Source organism: Orcinus orca, chromosome 7, assembly GCF_937001465.1.
Source record: "Orcinus orca chromosome 7, mOrcOrc1.1, whole genome shotgun sequence".
Classification (NCBI taxonomy): domain Eukaryota; kingdom Metazoa; phylum Chordata; class Mammalia; order Artiodactyla; family Delphinidae; genus Orcinus; species Orcinus orca.
In genome coordinates this window covers 72,147,209-72,170,999 of record NC_064565.1, presented here as the reverse complement: position 1 = coordinate 72,170,999, position 23,791 = coordinate 72,147,209, and positions in this window count along the sequence as shown.

Below are 23,791 nucleotides of genomic sequence, written 5' to 3'. Positions count from 1 at the left end.
AGCTAGAGTACAGGACACCCTATGCAAAAAACAACTATCAAGACAGGAACACAACCCCATCCATTAGCACAGAGGCTACCTAAAATCGTAAGGCCACAGACACCCCAAAACACACCACCAGACATGGACATGCCCACCAGAAACACAAGATCCAGCCTCATCCACCAGAACAAAGGCACTAGTCTCCTCCACCAGGAAGCCTACACAACCCACTGAACCAAACTTACCCAACTGGGGACAGACACCAAAAACAACGGAAACTACGAACCTGCAGCCTGCGAAAAGGAGACCCCAAACATAGTAAGTTAAGCAAAATGAGAAGACAGAGAAACACACAGCAGATAAAGGAGCAAGGCAAAAACCCACCAGACCTAACAAATGAAGAGGAAATAGGCAGTCTATCTGAAAAAGAATTCAGAATAAAGAGAGTAAAGATGATCCAAAATCTTGGAAATAGAATGGAGAAAATACAAGAAACGTTTAACAAGAACCTAGAACAACTAAAGAGCAAACAGACAGAGATGAACAACACAATAAGTGAAATTAAAAATTCCTAGAAGGGATCAATAGCAAAGTAACAGAGGCAGAAGAATGGATAAGTGACCTGAACGATAAAATAGTGGAAATAATTACTGCAGAGCAGAATAAAGAAAAAAGAATGAAAAGAATTGAGGACAATCTCAGAGACCTCTGGGACAATATTAAACACACCAACATTCGAATTTTAGGGGTCCCAGAAGAAGAAAAAGAGAAAAAGAAAGGGATTGAGAAAATATTTGAAGAGATTATAGTTGAAAATTTCTCTAATATGGGAAAGGAAATAGTTAATCAAGTCCAGGAATCACAGAGAGTCCCATACAGGATAAATCCAAGGAGAAACACACCAAGACACATATTAATCAAACTATCAAAAGTTAAATACCAAGAACAAATATTAAAAGCAGCAAGGGAAAAACAAGTAACACATAAGGAAATCCCCAAAAGGTTAACAGCTGATCTTTCAGCAGAAACTCTGCAAGCATGAAGAGAGTGGCAGGACATATTTAAATTGATGAAAGAGAAAAACCTACAACTAAGATTACTCTACCCAGCAAGGATCTCATTCAGATTTGACTGCGAAATTAAAAGCTTTACAGATAAAAAAAGCTAAGAGAATTCAGCACCACCAAACCAACTTTACAACAAATGCTAAAGGAACTTCTCTAGGTAGAAAACACAAGAGAAGAAAAAGGCCTACAACAACAAACCCAAAACAATTAAGAAAATGGTAATAGGAACATACATATCAATAATTACCTTAAATGTAAATGGATTAAATGCTCCAACCAAAAGAGAGAGGGGCTGAATGGATACAAAAACAAGACCTGTATATATGCTGTCTACAAGAGACCCACTTTAGACCTAGGGAAACATACAGACTGAAAGTGAGGGGATGGAAAAACATATTCCATGCAAATGGAAATCAAAAGAAAGCTGGAGTAGCAATTCTCATATCAGACAAAATAGACTTTAAAACAAAGACTATTAGAAGAGACAAAGAAAGACACTACATGATGATCAAGGGATTGATCCAAGAAGAAGATAGAAAAATTGTAAATATTTATGCACCCAGCAAAGGATACTGTTAAATAGGATATTTACTGTATGGGATAAATACTGGATAGGATTTATCCTATCCAATATTTATCCATAGGATAAATACTGTTAGTATTTGCCTCAATACATAAGGCAAATACTAACAGACATAAAAGGGAAATTGACAGTAACACAATCATAGTAGGGGACCTTAACACCCCACTTTCACCAATGGACAGATCATCCAAAATGAAAATAAATAAGGAAACACAAGCTTTAAATGATACATTAAACTAGATGGACTTAATTGATATTTATAGGACATTCTATCCAAAAACCACAGAATACACATTCTTCTCAAGTGCTCATGGAACATTCTCCAAGATAGATCATATCTTGATCACAAATCAAGCCTTGGTAAATTTAAGAAAATTGAAATTGTATCAAGTATCTTTTCTGACCACAATGCTATGAGACTAGATATCAATTACAGGAAAAATCTGGAAGAAATACAAACACATGGAGGCTGAACAACACACTGCTTAATAACCAAGAGATCACTGAAGAAATAAAAGAGGAAATCAAAAAATACCTAGGGCTTCCCTGGTGGTGCAGTGGTTGAGAGTCCGCCTGCTGATGCAGGGGACGCGGGTTCGTGCCCCAGTCTGGGAGGATTCCACGTGCCGCGGAGTGGCTGGGCCCGAGATCCATGGATGCTGGGCCTGTGCCTCCGGAGCCTGTGCTCTGCAATGGGAGAGGCCACAACAGTGAGAGGCCCGTGTACCACAAAAAACAAACAAACAAACAAAAACCCTAGAAACAAATGACAATGAAAACACAACGACCCAAAACCTATGGGATTCAGCAAAAGCAGTTCTAAGAGGGAAGTTTATAGCTATACAAGCCTACCTTAAGAAACAAGAAACACCTCAAATAAACAACCTAACCTTACACCTAAAGCAATTAGAGAAAGAAGAACAAAAAACCCCAAAGTTAGCAGAAGGAAAGAAATCATAAATATCAGATCAGAAATAAATGAAAAAGAAATGAAGGAAATGATAGCAAAGATCAATAAAACTAAAAACTGGTTCTTTGAGAAGATAAAATTGATAAACCATTAGCCAGACTTATCAAGAAAAAAAGGGAGAAGACTCAACCAGTAGAATTAGAAATGAAGAAGAAGTAATAAGTGACACTGCAGAAATACAAAAGATCATGAGAGATTACTACAAGCAACTATAAGCCAGTAAAATGGACAACCTGGAAGTAATGGACAAATTCTTAGAAATGCATAACCTTCTGAGACTGAACCAGGAAGAAATAGAAAATATGAACAGACCAATCACAAGCACTGAACTTTAAACTGTGATTAAAAATCTTCCAGCAAACATAAGAACAGCACCAGAAGGCTTCACAGGCAAATTCTATCAAACATTTAGAGAAGAGTAAAGACCAATTCTTCTCAATCTCTTCCAAAATATAGCAGAGGGAGGAACACTCCCAAACTCATTCTATGAGGCCACCAACACTCTGATACCAAAACCAGACAACGATGTCACAAAGTAAGAAAACTACAGGCCAATATCACTGATTAACATAGATGCAAAAATTCTCAACAAAATACTAGCAAACAGAATCCAACAGCACATTAAAAGGATCATAAACTATGATCAAGTGGGGTTTATCCCAGGAATGCAAAGATTCTTCAATACACGCAAATCAATCAATGTGATACACCATATTAACAAATTGAAGGAGAAAAACCATATGATCATCTCAATAGAGGCAGAGAAAGCTTTTGACAAAATTCAATACCCATTTATGATAAAAACCCTGCAGAGAGTAGGCATAGAGGGAACTTTCCTCAACATAATAGAGGCCATATATGACAAACCCACTGCCAACATTGTTCTCAATGGTGAAAAACTGAAACCATTTCCACTAAGATCAGGAACAAGACAAAGTTGCCCACTCTCACCACTATTATTCAACATAGTTTTGGAAGTTGTAGCCACAGCAATCAGAGAAGAAAAATAAATAAAAGGAATCCACATTGGAAAAGAAGAAGTGAAGATGTCACTGTTTGCAGATGACATGATACTATACATAGAGAATCCTAAAGATGCTACCAGAAAACTACTAGAGCTAATCAATGAATTTGGTAAAGTATCAGGATACAAAATTAATGCAAGGAAATCTCTTGCATTCCTATACACTAATGATGAAAAATCTGAAAGTGAAATTAAGAAAACACTCCCATTTACCATTGCAACCAAAAGGATAAAATGTCTAGGAATAAACCTATCCAAGGAGACAAAACCTGTATGCAGAAAATTATAAGGCACTGATGAAAGAAATTAAAGGTGATACAAAGAGATGGAGAGATATACCATGTTCTTGGATTGGAAGAATCAACATTGTGAAAATGACTCAACATTGTGAAAATGACCCAAAGCAATCTACAGATTCAGTGCAATCCCTATCAAACTACCACTTACAATTTTTACAGAACTAGAACAAAAAATTTCACAATTTGTGTGGAAACACAAAAGACCCCAAATAGCCAAAGCAATCTCAAGAAAGAAAAACGGAGCTGGAGGAATCAGGCTCCCTGACTTCAGTCTATACTACAAAGCTATAGTAATCAAGACAGTACGGTAATGGCACAAACACAGAAATATAGATCAATGAAACAGGATGGAAAGCCCAGAGATAAACCCATGCACATATGGTCACCTTATCTTTGATAAAGGAGGCAAGAATATATAGTGGAGAAAAGACAGCCTCTTAAGGAAGTGGTGATGGGAAAACTGGACGGCTGCATGTAAAGGAATGAAATTAGAACATTCCCTAACACCATACACAAAAATAAACTCAAAATGGATTAAAGACCTAAATGTAAGGCCAGACACCATCAAACTCTTAGAGGGAAACATAGGCAGAACACTCTATGACATAAATGACAGTAAGATCCTTTTTGACCCACCTCCTTGAGAAATGGAAATAAAAAATAATAATAAACAAATGGGAGCTAATGAAACTTAAAAGCTTTTGCACAGCAAAGGAAACCATAAACAAGACGAAAAGGCAACCCTCAGAATGGGAGAAAATATTTGTAAATGAAGCAACTGGCAAAGATTAATCTCCAAAACATACAAGAAACTCATGCAGCTCAATATCAAAAAAACAAACAACCTAATCCAAAAATGGGCAGAAGACCTTAATAGGCATTTCTCCAAAGAAGATATATAGATTCCCAACAAACACATGAAAGAATGCTCAACATCATTAATCATTAGAGAAATGCAAATCAAAACTACAATGAGATATCATCTCACAGTGTTCAGAATGGTCATCATCAAAAATTCTACAAACCATAAATGCTGGAGAGGGTGTGGAGAAAAGGGAACACTCTTGCACTGTTGGTGGGAATGTAAATTGATACAGCCACTATGGAGAACAGTATGGAAGTTCCTTAAAAGACTAAAAATAGAACTACCATACAACACTGCAATCCCACTACTGGGCATATACCCTGAGAAATCCATAATTCAAAAAGAGTCTTGTACCAAAATGTTCATTGCAGCTCTATTTACAATAGCCAGGACATGGAAGCAACCTAAGTGTCCATCAACAGATGAATGGATAAAGAGGATGTGGCACATATACACATTGGAATATTACTCAACCATAAAAAGGAATGAAACTGAGTTATTTGTAGTGAGGTAGATCGACCTAGAGACTGTCATATAGTGAAGTAAGTCAGAAAGAGAAAAACAAATATCGTATGTTAACACATATATATGGAATCTAAAGAAAAAAAAAAGAAAATGGTCAAGATGGGAATAAAGATGCAGACCTATTAGAGAATGGACTTGAGGATATGGGGAGGGGGAAGCGTAAGCTGGGATAAAGTGAGAGAGTGGCATGGACATATATACACTACCAAATGTAAAATAGATAGCTAGTGGGAAGCAGCCGCATAGCACAGGGAGATCAGCTCTGTGCTTTGTGACCAACTAGAGGGGTGGGGTAAGGGAGGGTGGGAGGGAGTGAGTTGCAAGAGGACAGAGATATGGGGACATATATATATGTATAGCTGATTCACTTTGTTATAGAGCAGAAACTGACCCACCATTGTAAAGCAATTATACTCTAATAAAGATGTTAAAAAATATACATAGTCTATACAATGTCCTCCACAAACCACATCAGCCATAACGAAATGAAATAAAATCTAACAATGCCCAGCTAGACTTTGGTTCACACAAAAACATATTTTTTAGTGAGCTTTCCTGCTACTCTCTTGCATATCTCCAATCAACTTTCTCTCCTCCTATCTGCCATTGAGCATGTGGCTCTCACCACTGGTATGGTTCCTCTTGACAGGTGCAACAGTCTCTTTCTAAACACCATTGTTATTCTTGTCTAGATGACAACACTCATTATTTCTCCCCACTCTCTCTTTTTCCCTCCTTTCTCCCTCCCCTTTCCTGTCTCTCACCTCCCTGTCATTATATTCTTCCATCAGGAATAGAAAATCCACTGCAGTCTCTTAAAGGACAGTTAAGTCTCCCATTGTTGACTACTGCTATGTCACTGTCCATTGATGACAGTGTCATCATGGTGTCCAGGTTGTATGGTAGTTCTCAGAGAAATAAGAAAGTGCATCTTTACTTTTTCTTTTTCTTAGGCAGTTTCAACATAGTATGTTTTTATGAGTGGCTAAGGGTTTATAGTTTTATTTTTGTGTTTTTTTTTAAAGTTTTGCTTACATATACCCCTGTATCCCAGTATGTTTTTTGCTGAATTATGGATTTACTCATAGGTCTCAGGTCTTTATTTCCTGGGTGGGTCCTTTCCTAAGAGATAGCACATTTGCAGTCACATCAACTTTCTTGGATCAATATACCAGTTTAGCAACAAGCCTAGGTATACCTAAATCCTACTATTGGTCATAACTGACTCAATCTTTAATCTCTTCCAACATATTGTTTTTTGGAAGGGGGAAATATCAAAGTATATCAATGTCAAATAGAGGATACGCTTAGGTATATTTCTTTAGAGATTTACTCAGTTGTAATGCTCCAAACTGGTAGTTATCATTTCCTAAACAGTTTTCATTCCTTGTTATATATATTGCAGCTATTTCTTGGGGCATAATAGAACATCACTGGTTTATAACATAATCAATGTCAAATTTGTCTTAATATTTTCATTATCTTCTCAATAATGATATTCTGTTTCAACTTGAATTTTAACTACTGAAAAGTAATGTTAGTGATATTCATAGAAAAGTAAAATTTACCATTTTCTCAGTAATATGAATTCTGATAGCAATAACATAGCATATAAGTCACTAGAAAAGTATAAAGAAGATTCAGAAGGTAGAGAAAAAACCCTAAAATTCCTTAAATATAAATTGTAATAATTGATGGACATTGGTGTATACGAGTTACATTTGTTTGAACAATGACATTTTAATATTTATATGTTCAACATTTGTTATACTGCTTATATTTCAGTATAGAAAGAAATCATTCTAAACTGCCTGTTTTTCTCCCACAATGGTATATCATATTACAAAGTCATTAATTTTTTAATCAAACACCCTGCTACGGAGTTTTATAAAGCAATCCTTTTATTTAAAGTTTCTTACTAGTGAATATTGCAGCCATCTCAAACTTTTTTTTAGTTTCCCCTTGAACATTTAACAACACCAAAAACAAAAAAGGAAAATGTAAAAACAACGACACACTTCAGTTACAGCAGTATAATTCACACAGACTCTCAGGAAAAATATTAATAAAAAATCTACTCTGTGAAAATAATTGGTTTTGTAAATGTTTATGGCACTTGTTACCTAAGAGTCTACACATAATGGTCATGTATTTTAAGTAATATAAAAATATGGTTGTCTGTGTTGATGTTTTCATAATTTCTTCCTTTTTACTTGTTTCAAATTGATGTTCTTACACAGAATGTCTAAGGACAACAACTAAAAACAAATATAAAGTGAAAAGAAATTATGGATGTAAAGAAAGAGACCTAGGTATACGAGTGCATTAAGGAGACTTGGGAGGAATAAAGCGATCATTTATGGGCAGTAGAGAACCCATGGCATTGCACATTTATGCTCTGCTAAACTGCACAGTGTTGAAAAGGATTTTCAAACAAATTCTTGTATCAACTTTGAACTAATGTTTATATTAACTCTTCTTTTTTTCAGGGTACTTGGAAAATGAATTTTTCATTAACATTAATACAGACTGTTTAGAATAGTTGCTAAATTGACAGGTACTACATTTTGTCTTTTATAATGTGCCTTTCCTAGAACAGTTATTTTGTTTAGTATATTTACAGTAATCTATTCTTTCTTTTTCCCATTGGCCAGCCTGGTATAATAAACTTAATTTGTCCTAATTCTAATTGTGTTTGAACTTAATTTGTCCTAATTTTAATTGGGTTTGAAAGTTTCAGTACTATATCACTTTCTTTTAAAAAACATATGTTTATTATAACAAGGCACTCCTTGCCATTTAGATTCAAAAGAAGAAAACATTTACTGTAACAGATTTTACACTATGAACACCTGCCAAATTGTTTGGGTACAAAATATCAGTTTTTTAAAAAAAAATCTTAAAAAGTAATGTAGGGCTTCCCTTGTGGTGCAGTGGTTGAGAGTCTGCCTGCCGATGCAGGGGACACAGGTTCGTGCCCCGGTCCGGGAAGATCCTACATGCTGCGGAGCGGCTGGGCCTGTGAGCCATGGCCGCTGAGCCTGCGCGTCCGGAGCCTGTGCTCCATAACGGGAGAGGCCACAGCAGTGAGAGGCCCGCGTACCGCAAAAAAAAAAAAAAATAATAATGTATACTAAATCTCTCAATTCCATAATAGGTGGGTGGTGGTTCTAAGTTTTCTCTCCACAATAGCTTAAAAAAGCATTTGAGCAAAGATCCAGATACATCCAGTTTAAACGTGATTGTTTGAAATTATTTCATTCTTTCTTCATATCTCTTGTTGTACATGATAATGTTGATCCTGCTGTTTCATTGTCAGGATATGGCTTGATACTTTAAGAACCAGTGTGTGATGAAAATTTTTTTAAAAAGAGAGAATAATTTAAATGATATATTTCCATCAAGGCAAACATGGTGTATATGTATATATATATATGACTTATATACAAAAAAATAATTTGTATATGACTATATACAGATATGAATTTATACTGTATTAATCAATGATTATGTATTCAAATTAATTTTAAGTTATGAAGGATACTTAAAGATAAGTTAGAAAAGTAAATTAATTAAAAATTTACTGAAAAAAACCCATAGAAATAGAAGAGAAAGACTTAAGTCTTTAATTGTCATCTATCTCCAATAATTAAAAAATCTATAGCTTTGCTGCAGGACTTTCTTCAGAGTCCCAACGATATATAATCAACTATCACTGGATATACCACATAAAACTCAAAATAAATTTGTAAGAGACCACTGCATGTATTGGTACATTTTATACTTTATTATACCTATTCCTTATTATGAACTTGCATTTTAAAAAGAGCTTACATTGTAAAGCACTTACTAACTTGAAAGCATACTTTTAATCAATGTTAGAAATGTTCAACCCCATGAGATCAGTCCTCTTATTATCTATATTTGATTGATGTGGAAATTGATTTAAAGATACATTCATTAATTTGCCCCAGACTACACAACCAGTAATCTTTAGGAAGATAGCAGTAGTCTCTAAGGAGAAAAATTAAATATCCCCTTTGTTCCTTGCTTTTCTTCTAAACCAGGTGACCACTAAGGCAAAAGGATGCTAGACAGACGCTACATCATTGACTTTGTTCATGATTAAAGTCTAAGTTGGAGGACATTGCTTATGTTTACAGGCAAGTAGACATACTCATAATAAACTCCAGGGTTGGGCAGTGGTGGACTAAGGCAGATCTCAACTTTGAAGGAATTTTAACCCAGTTAAACTGATGTCAGGTCATGGAGGAATGAAGGAGACAGCTTGCTCGCTTCAAAGAAATTACTGCCAAGAGGAAACTTAGGTGCAACCAAACTATACATTCCCACTGTATCATTTCAAAATTTACAGTATGATTTTCTACCTCTCTAGGGACAAAATGAGTAAAGGATCAGAGAAAGGCTAAAGGAGTAAAACAAAGTTCTTTACACATGGGAGTGGGGCGGAACTCCAGAAGTAAAGAAAAGTTGTTTCCTAAGTGTGATTATTTCACATTGTTTTTCCTTTTTACACTTTTCTGCCTTCCCTTTATGTTCAGGTGATGACTCCGCCTCATACTTCATCAAGAAATATTAATAGCTAACACTTACACTTACCTGGGGCCAGACACTGAGATTTGCATACATTAAGTCTTTAATGCAATGGAAGCACTCAGGCAGAAACTGCATAATGCCAAATCTGCAAACTTCCCTTCCTACTTAACGTAATCTTCGTTCTTTATTGTTGCAGTTTATAAACTTTTCTGCTTCTATAACAGGTCAAACATACCCCTCCAAAGCCATGCTCATGCTTTGGATCAATCTGCCTTTATTTTCTCCAGAACTTTGCTCCTGAAACTATGTTATTTTTATGACTAAATCTTTTATAATGTCCTTACTCCTCAGTCACAAATATCGCCTCTCCATTCATAAAAATAATTTCCCTCAGATTTTATAATTGAAGGGGTGACAGAACTCTGTTGCCATTTCCTCATCTCTTTTTTGGCATTGATCTAGCCCCAAATAACTTCCCTGTCAGCCACCCCAATAAAATTAATCCTGTCAGATGTGTCAGGGTGTAAGCTTCCATAATGTAAAACCCTGTGAACGTTTTTCTTTTGGCATATTCCTTAAACTTAGCATCGTTTTGCCTCACTTAGAACTTTATGTCTCTCAGTACCGGTTTCTTTTTTGATGTGATGCTTCTTTTGATGTGACGTGACAGTATTTTCTTTTTTTTCACTGACCACTTCTTAAACCTCTTTGCTGAATCCTCTATCTCGTAATTAAAACTCAATGTTGAGATGTTCCAGGGCACACTTCTAGGCCCTCCTCCTAAAGGCATCTATGTACACGTGTTTTTAAACTATTTGCCTCTTGAAGCCTTCTACTATATGTCTCAAAACACTTTTTCTAGCTATTTCCTTTGATATTAGCACACATCATACATAATACGTGATTGCCCTTCCCTCAGACCTGCTTCTCCCCACATTCTTGCTATCTTACCAGATGGCTCTACCATCTACACAGACACCAAAGCAAAAACTCATGAGGTCTTGATTCTTCTTTTTAACTAAACTGTCATGTCCAGTACAAACACAAGTCCTTTCAGTTCCATCAAAACATAACTCAAACCCATCTTCCTTCCATCTCCACTGCCACCTTTTTGGTCTAAGTAACATGAATTACTGCAATAGCCATATAACTGGATTCTCTGCTGTGTCTTCCCTATTTTTGCAATCAGTCAGTTCTTCACAGGATTTTAAGAATGACCATTTAAAAATGTATTTTGTTACTTCTGTCTTAAAAGTCCTGCTAATTAGAGAAAAATATAGACAACTTTTTAAGAGTTATATGATTCCAGTTATTTAGCCACTGAGTAAATTTGCGCTTTCACATAACCTCATATCCTTTGGCACCCATATATGTTCATATAGGCCTTCCCTGGCCACCTATTCTATAGTATTCCACCCATCAAGTCACTCTGATACATCATTAAGTTTCTTCATAACACTTATTTACTCTCTGCAGTTAGTGTTTTGGTGTATTTTCCTTTGTTTACATATTTTGTTTGTCTCTTCCCACTAGAATATAAGATCTAAAATGGCAAGAACATTATCTGCTTTCCTCATTACCATATCTCCAGTGGTAAAACAGAGCTTGACAGATGATAGGTACTAAATAATATTTTATTGGGCAAATGGATGAATATGCGTATAACGGTAATTGGAAGAGCATACACCAAAATAGCTTCACTTTTGCTAGTGTTGTGCGAAAATAATTATTGATCTTTTAGCAATGCATTAATGTTTTTAGAGTGAAGGTGTTAACACTCTACTCATGTGCAGCTGGAAGGCATATAATACATGTGCTTATAATACTAGTTTTTGAAAAAAAATTATTTTAACTAAGATGAGGGATTACATAAAAGGATGTATAAAAAATGAAAAAAATCAAACAAGATCAATAAGGTTATTAAGTTCTTGAAGAAAAAAAAACACTGAAACATAAGATATTTATTTATTGGGTATATGCTTTGAGCCTTCTGAGAAGATTTTTGTGAGTTATTTATCATAAACACAATGATGGACAATGTTAAGCTGACATCCACAAATTGTAGGTGTTTCTAGTGCTGGTGATACTTAAAGACAGTATGAATAATATTTAATATGTTAATATTTGTGATATGCAATATGAATTTATAATAGAAATTCCATATAAAAGCCAATATGGGATTTTCTGAAACCATATTTCAACAAAACTTGAACATAACCAACATTTTAAGATTAAAAATTAAATTGAGATTTCTTCCATTACTTCTCTCTACATAAATTTCTTACACATATAGTTAAAAAAACCACCGATTAAATCATAGCTTTGTTTATGTAAATTGCTGTAATAAACAAACATGTCTGTATTATCTAATTATCTATCTACTGTCTATTTGCCTATCTATCTATAATCTGTCTGTACAACTATCTATATTTTTTCTCATTCTCATCCCTGTCTTTTAATAACATATAATATTATATTAACACAAATGATATTGCCAAAGGGGGAAAACTACTGATTTATGATTGACTGTAATGTTCAGTTTTTATTTGCTCCCCTTTCTTTAGAAATATATTCTCAATTTCCTCTGGGGAATATCACCCCCATGCACACTCACACTTTGAATTTATAGGTAGAGATAACCTTAGGGGTAGACTCAAATGGCTTATTCCATCAGTATATCCCCTCCTCTGGACCAAAATGATTGATATGAATTAAAATCCAATCAGAAACAAAGACCCCCTATGATGAAAAAAGTCTTTTATTTGGAAAAGGAGCATAAAAATAGGAGATACATGAAAGTTTTGGTTCCTTTGCTTCCAGGATATAGAGAAAAAATATCAAGTGGGGAGGAGCTTGATTATAAATTATCAAAGAATCCAGGATGAAATGATGGAGGGAAACTTGGCTGCAAAAATAATTCTCACAGACAAACTAGTGAAAATGAAAGTTGAGGAAGTAACAGTAATATAAGCATATGGAAAATGAAGTAAAATTTCCTTATAGAATAATCTTTGAAGCTCCATGCTGTAATGGAATTTAGTACAACATGTAACTAGCAACTGCATATTCTATAATATTTTCATCAATATTTCTTCTACATAGCTAATTATCCATGCAAATTAGTTAGGATTAGACTAGACTTACAAGAAGGATTAGACTAGACTTATAAGAAGGAAGGCAGAAATAAAGAAATAAATAATCCTACTCTCAGAGATAGCTATCAGAGACAGTATTTTTTCTCCAAGTTTTACTCTCTTTTCTAGTAAGAGTATGATACATTCCACCCCACTGTCCGTCCTGTGGCTTGCGGTCCATCCCAGTGACATTGGATTTAGCCATGGCTGAGAGCAGATTTAATGTACACCATATCTGAACAGATAATTTAAGAATTATTGCATGTTTCCACCAGATCTTTTGCTCTTTTTCTTCAGGAATGAAAATATAACATGGAAAGTAGGAGCTTCTAGATTCTAGACAAAAGACACGTGGAGAAGACCAGCAGCTCATCCAGGTTAACCGTTAGTTGATATGTGACATTTGTCAATATATATTACTGATATTTTAATGTTATGTGTTACCATAGTAGAGATGACTAAATCTAGAGCTGTCTAAGAACTTGATGTAGGCATTTGAATTTTGTTATTGCTTTGCAAGACAGTAACTGAAATAGATGACATAGATGGATAGATAGATAGATAGATGGACAGACATATAGATAGATGGCTAGAGACAAAGCTAAATATAATTGTGAACGGAATAAATTTTAACAGGTCAATTTAAATTTTTTTATTGCCATGGATGGCCATCAACTATATTTTCTTGAATACTCCAATGAATTTCTTATCTTAATTGTTCTGGAAAACTACATTAAATGCAAGTCATAATTTAGCCATCTGGATGGATCCTATTTTGTATATTCCTGCATTAGTTAGACAGCATGTTTAAAGTAAGAAAGAGACTTTAGGTTAACACAGTGGGCTTAAAACCTATCTCTGATGTTTTTGCTTGGACATGTTATTAACCTGCTCTGAGGCAATCTTGTCATTTCTGAAATGAGAATAATGTTTACACAGCATAGAGTTGTGAGGCTTCAAGGTCATAGGAGGGGCCACTAGCCTAGAGTTTAAGGTTTCAGGAGTTTTTCCTGGATAAAATGATGTCTAATTTAGGCAGGAAGAGTAGGTAGAAGTTGACTGGATGAATATGGAGTAGAAGAGAAGAGGCATGTTCCTGGGAATGGGAAATAGATGGATAAAAGCTTGGGATAAGAGGGAATGAAATCCCCTGTGGTGTGCCTGTAGTGTAAAGTTCAGAAGCAGTGAAAAGCTATCAATAGAAGAGGCAGCAAGAATAGAGACTTGTAAGCTAAATTCTAGAGTTTAGACACTAATCTAAGTATAAGTAGATGTCACTGAAGGATTTTAAGCTTCTGACAAGATCATATTTTTTCAAAGTGCTTTCTCTATTCAAAATGAGAAAAATTAATTCTGGAAAAGAAAGACTAGAGGCTGACAAACTAATTAGAAGCTGCTGCAATGTAAAATTTTCCTGAGCGACTTCACAATAGCACCCCTGGGGAGAGGTAGATGAATTTAAAAGTAATCTAAAAGGTAAGCACTGTGGGGATTTAATTTGTGGGATAGCTGTGAGGGAGAAGGAAGACTCCATGCACAGTGCCCATGTTTCTGGCTCTAGATTATCTCACAGAGATTATACATTATACATTATGCATTAGGAGAATGGTCGTTTGGAAAAGAAGTTAAAAATCTCAGTTGCTTTCCACTTAAATTTGAGGTTCCTGCAAGAGATTCCAGTGGAAATGACTAAAGTTCAGGAGAGAAATCTGGTGAGGACAGATTTGAAGCCATAGGACAGGATTTTATCATCTATGGAGAGTGGGTAAACTAGAGTGGAAGGGAAAACAGTTTACAATAAAGCAGTTAAGAACAAGTCTGTAATGACTGAAAAGAGGAAAATGACAATGCAAATAATTATGAAAAGATTCGGGAGAATCAGAAAAAAATCATTCTAATTTGACTTGAAACTAGCATGACTTGTTTTAAGAGGAGATTGGGTAATACTTCAAATGCCGTGAGAGAAACCTAGGGAATGTTTTTGGGGTTTTAAATAAGGAGGCCACTGATGGTCTTGCTTACAAACATTTTGTAGGATGGGAGAAGATGGGTGGGAAGACAGATTGCAACGGATTAAAGATTGAGTGTTGCTTGCAAAGTAATTCTGATCTGCCAGTTACCAAGGATTCTCAGATGTCTTTGCATTTACTCGAGCTCAGATTCTTATGGGTAATTTTTTTTCTTTTACTGTCATAGCACCAACTGACACTTATATTCTGCTATTACTCTTAGCATCCATCTTTGTTTCTCTACTTTTATACATACACAAAGTCATATGACTACTTGTGATTTTGTTCATTGTCTATCTCATCTATCTGTCATCTACCTATAGTCATTCCATTTCTAATGTAAGTTGTATATAATTAAATGTAATGTATTAAATTATTTTTTAATTGACATGAATAATTTCATAAGTTCATTTGATCACAAATAAGTAAGAAGTGTTTTGATAGCCTAGGCTTAATACTTTACTTATGTTTTTGAGTATTCTTTTGCTTTGTTGCTATCACTGCATTTTATTGCAATTTTCAAATGGTCCTGAGAGTTCAAAGCTGGACTAATAAGAATAAAGCATAACTAATAAATAATATGGATTTAAGCAATACATGCAATATGCTAACACATATAGCTTTAAACCAATCACTATTTTAGTTAATATGAAATAAAGTATAATGGTCATCTCAAAGCATGTGCAGTACCCGATTAATAAAAAGAAAATCAGCCCCATCATTTCTATTTATCTATTGTATTAAAATTGCCTTAATATTGTAAGAGAGGCACAACTTTACCTTCTTAGGGTCTCTGACTGGGCCTAAGAAGTAAAGCAACATGAAACAGATTAAAAAAAGAAAAGCATACAGATGTTTACATGTATGATACATGGGATTCCCCATAAAAAAAATGAAGACCCAAAGAAGTGGCTTCTGCCTAAGTGGGGTTTTTTTTATGAGGTTAAATGAAGACAGGCAATTGTGGAAAAGTAACTAAAATATATGAGGAGAGTAAAGGAAGGTAAGAGTTATTTTAACAAGCCCTGTTTGCACACATTTCTCAGGGCCTCTACTCCCCATCTCTGGTGATAAGAATGTTTCTTTCTTCCTGGAATAGAGAAGGCATCCTTCACATGGGAGTTTTATCTCCTGCTTTTAGGTAAAAAGAGAGAGGTCAGAGTGCTCCTCTTGCATCTGCTGTTTTTCAAGTGTCTTTAACTCAAAATAATCCTTATGCCAAAGGGGCATATATTAAGGTGCCACCCTTCAATATTTAAGCATCAATCGCGGAGAAGAGATATTTCTTAAGCTAAATGTTGTTTATTTTTATATTAGAAAGAATGACATTTTCCTGAGAAGTATTTTAAAAAAATGTGTCCATGTTAAATCTCCTGGCTTGTCTCTCATTCTGCCCAACCCTCTTAGGAGAAATCTCATTAAGAAAATGAAATTGCTCTTAATTCTATCACTATAGATAGCTCTGGATGACATAAAATTAATGCTGTCCCAGTACACATCTAAAATGCAAACCAATCAAGCTTTTTTGCTGCTGAGGCATACTTAACTGACAACATTCAGATAGAATGAATGATCTTTGACAACTTTAATGTAATACCTCGACATCCTTCAAGCAAAAGAAGTAACTCTAATGGCTTCTTTTTAATGTGAACCGTATTCTAAATATTACCAACATATGTAACTATGCATGGTGACTTCTACATCCTTGGTAAAGTATATTTTGTAGATTATTTATTTCATTAATCTTTTTGCTATAGCCATAGATTCAACTGCTAGTAAAGATTATTTTTTAGAAAAGCTCTTCTAGAAAATGTTACACTTTGTCAGTTATACAGGAAAGGGTGATGGGAAGGTTTTGGTTTTTTTTGCGGTACGCGGGCCTCTCACTGCTGTGGCCTCTCCCGTTGCGGAGCACAGGCTCCGGACGCGCAGGCTCAGCGGCCAATGGCTCACGGGCCCAGCAGCTCCGCGGCATGTGGGATCCTCCCTGACCTGGGCACGAAACCGTGTCCCCTGCATCGGCAGGCGGACTCCCAACCACTGCGCCACCAGGGAAGCCCTGGGAAGGTATTTTTGATTACTCATTCTACAATCCTCCAAAGACTCAGAAAGTTTTCCCAAGTTTCTCAGGTTATATTTATGTACACATGCAATATATGTATATATGTATGTGTGTAAAGTATATAGTTTTATTTTAGATAATCATACAAAAAATTCACATGAACATTTCCTGAATCATTTGTATAAGCAATTTAAATCAAGGATTACAAAGCAATTTCTGTTGCTGTGTTGTCTTTTCATTTATAGTTATATTGATCTTATTAGTACCACCTTAGTGTACCTGGTAAAATATATATGAAAACATAAATGGAAAAAGGACAGAGGTGATTTTTAATGTAAATTATATAGTCTAAATGAGTAAGATCAAAAGAAGCCATGATTTGCTAGACAAACATTTTGGCTTTGCAATGCTTTAAGTAGAAAAAAGTAGTGGGAAAATTAAATCATCACACAATATCAAGAAGTGTAGATATATAAAATTCAATAGAAACTGCATTGCAGACATCAGTGCCATATATACTGTATAAAGAAATGTAATTACAGTAGAACAACACCCTCAGTCCTATTAAATTTATGTTACTTTGATTTTTAGGTTTATTATTTCATGTGTTAATAATAAGTAAATTAATCATAGTTTTATATTTCTACATAATTAATAAATATTATAATAAAATAATTTAAAGTCATGCTGATGAGTAACAAAATAGTATTTCATACACTACTCAGTGAAGGTAGCTTACCTAAATGTCAACATGGAACAGTTTAGCAAATGACCAATAGGTTTGATCTTTCCATTCTGCATTTTTAATAAAAATAAATAAAATAGGATAACAAATGGTGGGGAGGGGTGTTTTTTGACCTCATTCTCAACCTTAATATTATGTACCGACATTGGCTAAAATCAGTTATTAATGGCCATTTCCACATTATCCAACCAAAAGTTCTCACCTTTGTGAAAAGGCACTATGCATGTTTGAGCTTTGCTAGAGGACATAAAACTGAAGAAAAGTAAGTGAACTGACTCAGTAACTGACTCACAAGGCATTATTCTTCTATTCACATAATTTCAGACTATAATGCTCATGTTAAGATAAAAATTGTTTTCTTTTATTTTGCTTTGTTGCAAGCTCGATTTGTTCCAGAAACAGATTCTGTTCCTCAGCCTTTTATATCAGACTAGCAGAACTCATTCTATATCAAATATATTGAAATTTTATAGAGAGGTCATGTTATGATAGACAGAAGAAAATGATATTTCAGGCAATTTCACAAGTGATTCTATAGAGATTTCTCATTTAAAACTCAACCAGAACCATCATGTATACCTGACCTCCCTCCAAGAATCCCATTTGAATGGAGAAAGAAAATTTAAAAATTAATAGCACTACAGCACCAAAAAATAAAATAGGAAGTATGCCACTGATAGATGAAAATATTTAAGGAACTTCTGGGAAATAGCAAACAGATGACACTTGATTGAAAAAAATTAAGATCGGGCTTCCCTGGTGGCACAGTGCTTGGGGGTCCGCCTGCCGATGCAGGGGACGCGGGTTCGTGCCTCGGTCCGGGAGGATCCCACATGCCGCGGAGCGGCTGGGCCTGTGAGACATGGCTGCTGGGCCTGCATGTCCGGAGCCTGTGCTCCGCGACGGGAGAGGCCACAGCAGTGGGGGGCCCGCATACCGCACACACACATACACAAAATTAAGATCAAGAAAACTATAATCAAAATTGGCTAGGACATAGTGGAGAATGCTTCTTGCCAGGAGAGCCCCAAAGAAACTCATTGTCAAGAATATAGTGAACAATCAGCCTTAAGTTTATCATCAAGAAATAATGGATGAATGGACAGTTTGAAAAACAGGGTGGGACCTATGCCTACCCTTCAAACCCAAATCTCCAATTAAAGCAAGCAAAGTTACAGGGAAGAAGGGAAGTGTTGGTGAGAAGCAGGAGAAATTGTATAGGCAGTGAGAGAGATTTGTAATCAGGCCTGAGGTAAGTTCCGATTTTTAAAATTGATGTACAATAAAAAAGACAATGCTTTCTGTGCATAAGTAAAACCACAAGGCTTATGAATTAAAGTCTTTGGGGCACTCATTTTCCTATTATCTGCATATACTTCCTAAACAGAAGTGTGCTAATCAGAATACCCTAATCACTCCTATGCAGAACCCTACATTTATAATTTACTATTTGGAGGGGCCAGGGTTATGGAATGAGATTTATACACTTGTCAAGAATTTCTTTCCCTCATCCCCATATGATGTAACCTTATTTGTTATCCAGAAATAGTATACCAACAATGATTACTAAACATTTGAGGCAAATAAGAACATAAACAAATAATCCACAATAAGAAACTAAACAATCAACCACACAAGAGGGTTTGAAAAGCAGTTATAACATGGAAACAAAAATTTTTGTAAATAAACTTTCAAGTTTAGAACAGCTTAAAATTTATAGAATTATTGGAAGATAGTGTAGACATTTTCTCTATGGTACACACTCAGTTTCCCTGTTATTAATATCTTATATGAATATGGTGCATTTGTCACACAATAAGATTATTATTAACTAAAATCCATACTTTATTATAATTTCCTCAGTTTTTTCCTAATCTATTTTTTCTGTTCTAGGATTCAATTCAGATTGCATTATATTCAGTAGTTATGTCTCCTTAGGCCACTTTAGATTGTGAAACTTTTTCAAAATTTCCTTGACGTTTTCAGTTTTTTTATGACCTTGACGGTGTTGAGTGTTACTAGTCAGATGTTTTATAGAATATCTCTCAATTGGGGTTTGTATGATGTTTTTCGCAAGATTGGACCCAGGGTGTCTTGGGAGAACGACTATAGATGTACAGTGTATTTTCATCACATCCTATTAAGTATATATTCTATCAATATGACTTATCACTGTGATGCTAACCTAAATCACGTGGCTTGAGATAGACTTTGTCAGGTTTCTCCACTGTAAAGTTACTTTTATTATTTCTCTCTTCCAAACTGTACTTTTGGGAGGAAAGTCACTATATACAGCCCAAACTTAAGAAGTAAAGACTTATGGTCTAACTCCTAAAGGGAAGAGTATCAGAAAAATTATTCTGCACAGGAGATTTATTTATTCTCTCTCATTTATTTATTCTATCATTGATAGATATCAGTAGAGACTCATGGGCATTTATTTTGTACATTGGGATATAATTCAATACTACTCATTACTGTTGTTCAAATAGTTACCTATTTGGTCATTGGGGAAACTTCCAGTGTTCCTGTATGCCTTTTATATGTTTGTTTGTTTATTTAAACACTTTTATTTGCTGGCATTGCAAGATGGTCTGGTCTCATCCTGTATTACTGCTCTAGTCATAGAAGTCACCATTTTTTCCAAGGAGTTATATGATTGTAAACTTACCCTCATGTATACATGTTAAATGTTTCTGTATGTAACCAAATGTATCTATATTAAACTAGAGTTCATGCTAATGACTCCAACTCTAATCCATTACCGCATAAATCTTTTTACCTATTTCCCCTGCTTATTGTAACCTCCCATTCCAACAGAAAAACATCTACTATCACTCCCACCCCGACCCAATTAGTTAATAGTTCAATTCCTTATTCAGGTGTACTGATTTCAGAATTATTACCCCATACTCTGCTGAGGTGATGGAGGGTTGGGGAAGAGCATTATCCATTAGAGCAGATGTGTTTATGTACAGTTCCTTTTTCCTTTATTACCACTTATTTCCAAAGTTGCTTAGGTCAGTACCTTATTCCCTCACTGCCTTAGATTAGTTTATTTCATATATTTGTAATATACATTTAGATAATTTTGCTACAACCTGTGTCATTCTAGGACACTCTGACCTCTTAAAAAATATATATATTTTTTAATTTACATGGATTCAGGTTTACACTTTGTACTGTAAATTTCAACATGTTTTGATAAATGCATAGGATAAAAGTATCCACAATTAGAGTATCACACAGGACAGTTTTATGACCTTAAAAAAATCCTGTATTTCAGCTATTTAACCCCCTCCTCAACTTCCAAGCCCTTGGTAACACCTGATCTGTTTACTGTCTCTTTGTTTTGCCATTTTCAGAATGTCATATTATTGAAGTCATAAACTGTGTAGCTTTTTCAGACTGTCTTTTTTCCCTAGCAATATGAATTTAAAGTTTCTCCATGTCTTTTCTTGGCTTGATACTTCACTTCTTTTTATTGTTGAATAATATTCCATTGTATAAATGTACCATAGTTTGTTTACCCATTAACCTATTAAGGGACATTGTGGATACTTCCATTTTTGGGTTATTATGGATAAAACTTCTATATATATTTATATACAGACTTTTTGTGTGGACATAAGGTTTCAACCGAATTGGGTAAACACCAAGCATGTGCAATTGTTGGATTATATGGTAAGAGCATGTTTAGTCTTGTAAGAAACTATCAAAATATCTTCCCATGTGTCTGTAGCATGTTCCATTCCCACCAGCAATGAATGAAGTTCCTGTTGCCTGAATCCTTGTCAGCAATTGGCATTAATCAAATTTTGGATTTTAACCAATCTAAATGGTGTGTAATGGTATCTCATTGTTTTAATTTACAATTTTCTAATGACAAATAATATTGAGCATTTTTTCATATGCTTTGCCATCTTTATACCTTCTCTGGTGAGGGATCTGCTCAGATGTTTTTGCACATTTTTTAAAATTGAAGTATAGTTGATTTACAATATTGTGTTAGTCTCAGGTGTACAGCGAAGTGATTCAGTTTTATATATATATATATATATATATGTCTCTCTATATATTTCTGATTATTTTCCATTATAGATTATTACAAGATATTGAATACTTTTCCCTGTGTTATACAGTAAATCCTTGTTGCTTGTCTATTTTATGGATAGTAGTTTGTATCTGTTAATCCCATACTCCTAATTTACCCTCCTCATCCTCTCCCCTTTGATAACAATAGTATGTTTTCTATGTCTGTAAGTCTGTTTCTGTTTTGTATATAGATTTATTTGTATAATTTTTTTGAGTTCGCATATAAGTGATATCATATAATATTTGTCTTTCTCTGTCTGACTAACTTCACTTAGTATCGTATTTTCTAAGTCCATCCATGTTGCTGCAAAATGGCATCATTTCATTCTTTTTTTATGGATGAGTAATAGTTCATTATATAAATAAATAAATAAATAAATAAATAAATATATATATATATATATATATATATATGCCACATCTTCTTAAACCAATCATCTGTTGATGGGCGTTTGGGTTGTTTCCATGTCTTGGTTATTGCAAATAGTGTTGCTATGAACATTGGAGTGCATGTACCTTTATGAATTAGAGTTTTCTTCTTTTCTGGATATATGCCTAAGAGTGGGATTAATGAATCATATGGTAGCTCTACTTTCAGCTTTTTAAGGAAACTCCATACTGTTTTTCATAGTGGCTGTACCAATTTACATTCCCACCAACAATGTAGGAGGGTTCATTTTTCTCCACACTCTCTTAAGCATATAGTATTTGTAGACTTTTTAATGATAGCCAATCTGACTGGTGTGAGGTGATACCTCATTGTGGTTTTGATTTGCATTTCTCAAATAATTAGCGATTTTGAGCATCTTTTCATGTGCCTATTGGTCATCTATATGTCTTCTTTGGACAAATGTCTATTTAGGTCTTCTGCCCATTTTTCAATTGGGTTGTTCAATTTTTTACTGTTGAGTTGTATGCGCTGTTTGTATATTTTGGAAATTAACCCCCTGTTGGTGGCATCATTTGCAAATATTTTCTCCCATTCCATGGGTTGTCTTTTCGTTTCATTTATGGTTTCCTTTGCTGTGCAAAGCTTTTAAGTTTGATTAGGTCCCATTTGTTTATCTTTGTTTTTATTTCTTTTTCCTATGAGACTGATCTAAGAAAATATTGCTACAGTTTATGTCTGAGAATATTTTGCCTATGTTCTCTTCTAGGAGTTTTATGGTGTCATGTGTTATATTTAGGTCTTTAAACCATTTGAGTTTATTTTTGTGTATAGTGTGAGGGAGTGTTTACATGAGACTGTCCAACTTTCTCAACACCACTTGCTGAGGAGACTATCTTTTCTCCACTGCATATTCTTGCCTCCTTTGTTGTAGATTAATTAACCATGGGTGTGGATTTATTTCTGGGATCTCTATTCTGTTCCTTTGATCCATATGTCTGTTTTTGTGCCAATACCATGTTGTTTTGATTACTGTAGCTTCATAGTATTGTCTGAAGTCTGGGAGGGTTATGCCTCCAGCTTTGTTCTTTTTCCTCAGGATTGCTTTCTTTTGCCCATTTATCAATTGAATTTTTTTTGTCTTGCTGAATTTTTAAATTCTTTGTGTATTATTATTTTTCCATTTATATAAGATAAAAAACAAACTCAGATTCTAATCTTTTTTAAACTTAAGCATTCATTAGCTGTTAATATATCTTAAGGAAAACAAATCTGGAGTTTGCATGCTTTTTGGGTTCACTTGTTTTTAATTTCTTATGGTAAATTACTTTTAAAACTGCTTATTAGAAAAATTGAATCCTAGGAAAAAACCTAGAAACAAAATACTACAGATATTAACTTTTTAAATTTATAATATAAAAATGAATATTTTATTCTTCTTGCACATATAAGAATTATTTTCCTGAATTCATCATTTATTTATGAC